Below are 4,569 nucleotides of genomic sequence, written 5' to 3'. Positions count from 1 at the left end.
TGGCAGTTTGGGGCATAATCCAGTAAGTGATGAGGCGTTCACAAATCTTTCTCTGAATAAATATTTAACAGTCTCCTTCTCCAACTTTCCATCACATGTTATCGTGTATTGTCCATTGAATATAGGATTGAACGGCAGGTCAACAACTTGAAACAAAATGGCGTCGTTCGCGTTCGCGAAGAATATGAGCACGCGCTTTCAATATGTATAAATATGTGTACGCAACTGATTTTTGCCAATGACCTTCAGGGCTCAGCCAATAGATCTATAAAGTCCACTCGTCGTATTGATTTTAGTATTTTCCGAAAAAGACCACTTGGACGAATGAACATAGAGGAAGCCCTGTACACTGAGAGTAAAACACACAAGGTTTTTATGTATTGAGTATTATTTCAAAATGTAATGTTTAAGATGAGAAAGATCAGTTTAAAGCAAATTAAGTCCACTAGCATTAATTACAGATTAATTTCCCTTTTTTACTATCTGCACCAAAACGTTTGCAAAATAAATATAACTTCCATGCTTAGCAAAAGAAGTTCCTGTTTGAACAAAAAATGATAAAAATGACTGCTCTTGTTGTTGTGTCAGAATATCAGATCAAAGTGCCAAGTTTAGAGAAAAAGAAAATATATATATATAACAGTCAATGCAGTTTGCATATAATTTGGCTTCTTTTTTTATTTTTTTGTGCCCATCCCATAGGTGCAATATTGTTTTAAACAAGATGACTGGAAAGAACTGAATTTTTCCTATTTTTATGCCTAATTTGGTGTCAACTGACAAAGTATTTGCAGAGAAAATGGCAATGTTAAAGTTTAACACACACACACACACACACACACACACAACCGAACACCGGGTTAAAACATAGACTCACTTTGTTTACACAAGTGAGTCAAAAATGGATGTTCATGTTGTAAAGAGCTTGTTTACAAGAAAACCCTTGGTAAGTAAGACCTTGTTGTTGTTTTTTTATTGCAATACTTAGTTTGTCCTGTGCGGGAGGGAGGGAGGACAGTGGTGTGGTTGAGGGGAAGCAGGGTGAACATGATGAAGGGAGCAGTGACGGATCACACAGCTGCACGGGGACGGGCAGATTGTAGGGTAGGAAGGGACCACTGCGCAGATAACACTGCAATATTATAAATGAAAATAAATCGAATCTCAGAACGCCCGTTTAAAAGATAAAAAAAATAAATAAAATATTTGGGTTCATGCACCCTCTCTCTCTCTCTCTCTCTGGTAAGTGATGAGACTGACCAGCTGACCAGCAGTGGTAGGTGATGAGACTGACCAGCTGACCAGCAGCGGATCCTACACAGTGTGGCCGTGTTGTGTGCCGTTCAGAGACTGGCTGCTGAGGCCACGGGGAGCTGCGGTGGACAGTGAGCCCGAGGGAACCCACACAACCACTATGTCAGGGAACCCGGGAACCCAGTAATGTCACGTCAACCCAGGAACTGACAGGCGCCAAAGCTTCGGTGCATTATGTTTCATTTGGCAAGGGTCTCGTGCTGTGGTTTCTTATCGTCAATTTGAAGTGACATGGTGGTGGTGGTGGTGGTGGTGGTCATTTTGGATGACTGATGACTTGCGCAACATCGACCTCACTCTCTCGTCCGGGTCCACCAATTTCCAGTGGCAAGACTAAGTCGAGACGACTGGAGGATGAGCACGGATGCAGTGGATGACCAAGAAGTGCCCTAAATAAACGGGAAGAGGGAAAAAATTGCTCGGGTGCGTGTGTTTATATGCATATACGTGTGTGTGTCTGTGTGTGTCTGTGTCTGTGTTAATATGCTTAGAAATCAAAACAAGGGTCAAACACTTACCCACAACAAATGCAGTCGTGCATCAGGCTTTAATGAGTCGCGCAAACTGGCAAGGAGACCGATTTTACATTGTCTAATTACAGTGCCTCCCCACAATGAGTGCTGTCTTGCCGTGGCTGGGGGGCTTGCGTGTCTCTGTGACCCTGAGAGCTATGCTGGCTGGAGATTTGTCTCCTGGTAGGGCCACCCAAGCCAGACAGGTCAAGGGGTAGAGACCAGACGAAGGGCGCTCACTGGTCCTCCAGGTTGGGGGTTAGAATAGGGCTAACAATCCAATTCTTTTTAAAAAAAAGTCTGTTACAGAAACCGCAACAGCAGATACCAAAAACAGCATGGTTGAGGAAGAGTCCTCTCAAGTAGAGCTCATGACGCGAGCTGGTGAAAGCCTTCGGGAAGCCAGTGCGCCGAAAACTCTTCTGACAACCAAGCGCAAGACCAGGATAGGGACCTGGAACATCCGAACCCTATACGAGACCGGAAGAACAGCACAAGAGTAGAGAAATGCATAGATACAACCTCAAGATCCTTGGACTGTGTGAGACGAGATGGAATGGAACCGGACAGACAAGGCTGTTAAATGGAGACACCATCATCTACTCTGGACAGGAGGAAGGCCAGCCACACACACACGGAGTAGCACTGCTGATGACATCTGAAGCAGCGCGAGCACTGCTGTCCTGGGAACCCGTGTCACCGAGGATGCTGCTGGCCAGATACAACTCTAAGGGCAGAAAGGTCACCATCATCCAGTGCTACGCTCCGACAAATGCAGCCAGCGCAGATGACAAGGAGGAGTTTTATAATCAGCTCCAGGCAACCATCGATAGAGTGCCAAAGAGAGACATGAAGATCATCATGGGAGACATGAACGCCAAAGTAGGAGCAGACAACACCGCAAAAGAGCTCATCATGGGCAAGCACGGCGTGGGAGAACAGAACGAGAATGGAGAGCTTTTCACCGACTTCTGCACCTTCAATGACCTCGTCATCGGAGGCACAGTCTTTCCACACAAGACCATCCACAAGACTACATGGGTTTCACCAGACGGAAAAACAGAGAACCAGATTGACCACATCACCATCGGCAGAAAATGGCGAAGAAGTCTTCACGATGTGCGAGCTAGACGGGGCGCAGATGCAGCCTCAGATCACCATCTTGTTGTAGCAGAGATACGGACCAAGCTCAAGGCCTACAAAGACCAGGCAGACAGACCAGCCTTCAAATACAACGTTTACAGCTTGAAGGACAAAGCGAAGGTGAATGAATACAAAGTTGAACTGAAGAACAAGTTCAGCGTACTGGAAGGACTGACAGAAGAAACTGTGGAAGACCAATGGCATGAACTGCGCAACATCTGGACATCAACGTGCAACAAGGTAATGGGCAAGAAGACACGGGAACACAAGGAATGGTTATCACCTGACACATGGAAGCTCATCACCGATAGGAAAGAGCTGAAGGAGAAGATCAACCTGGCTCAGAACCAAGAAGAGAGGCAGGAGCTGCAGGCACTCTACTGGGAGACCAACAGACAAGTGAAAAAGAGTGCCAGGAAAGACAAGCGAGCTTTCATTCACCAGCTCACGGAGGAAGCTGAGACTGCAGCTGGAAAGAGAGACATGAAAAGACTCTACGAGATCACCAGAGTTCTGTCGGGAAGAACAAGTAACCCCACTCGACCTGTTAGAGACAAGAACGGAGAAATCATCACCGGAAAAGAAGAAGAAAGAGCAAGATGGACAGAATATTTCAAAGATACCCTGAACAGACCATCACCACCAGTCCCCCCTGACGTGACACTGGCTGTAGAGCTATTGGCTGTTAACATCAACCCACCAACGAAGCTGGAGACCATGAAAGCCATCAAGTCCCTCAAGTCTGGAAAAGCAGCAGGACCAGATGGCATACCACCAGAAGCCCTGAAAGCAGATATTGAGACATCGACTGACATGTTGCACCCATTGCTAGTGAAGATTTGGGAGACAGAAGCAGTACCACAAGACTGGAAGAAAGGCTACATCGTTAAACTTCCAAAGAAGGGCGACCTGTCATCATGCAGCAATTGGAGAGGGATTACGCTTCTGTCAATACCTGGAAAAGTGCTGACAAGAATCATCTTGGACAGGCTGAAGACCGCCTTAGACAAGACCCTGCGAGATGAACAGGCAGGCTTCCGTCAAGACAGATCCTGCACCGACCACATTGCCACCATGAGAATTATTATTGAACAGTCCTTGGAGTGGCAGACCTCCCTGTACAGCGTCTTTGTGGACTTCCAGAAGGCGTTCGACAGCGTGGACAGGGAGGTGATATGGAAACTAATGCAGCACTACGGCTTTCCTCTAAAATATATTGCCATCATCCAGCAACTGTATAAGGACGCCACCTGCCAAGTCATACACGAGGGAAAGCTGACTGACCCCTTCCAGGTACGAACCGGTGTACGTCAGGGCTGCCTATTGTCTCCGACAATTTTTCTGATGGTGGTGGACTGGATCATGCGCAATCCACAGCAGGCCAGAAGACCGGCATCCAGTGGACCTTCACCAAACAGTTGGAAGACCTCGACTTCGCGGACGACATCAGTCTCCTCTCCCACACGAAACAACACGCACAGGAAAAGTTAGACCGCGTCGCATTAGAGGCAGAGAAGACCAGCCTCAGGATCAACATCGGAAAGACAGAGATCCTACGCATCAACAACAAGCAGCAAGACCCAGTCCGATTACAGCAGGA

The sequence above is a fragment of the Babylonia areolata genome, chromosome 31 (genome assembly GCF_041734735.1).
Source record: "Babylonia areolata isolate BAREFJ2019XMU chromosome 31, ASM4173473v1, whole genome shotgun sequence".
In the NCBI taxonomy this organism is placed as follows: domain Eukaryota; kingdom Metazoa; phylum Mollusca; class Gastropoda; order Neogastropoda; family Buccinidae; genus Babylonia; species Babylonia areolata.
Note: the sequence above shows the minus strand (reverse complement) of the source record.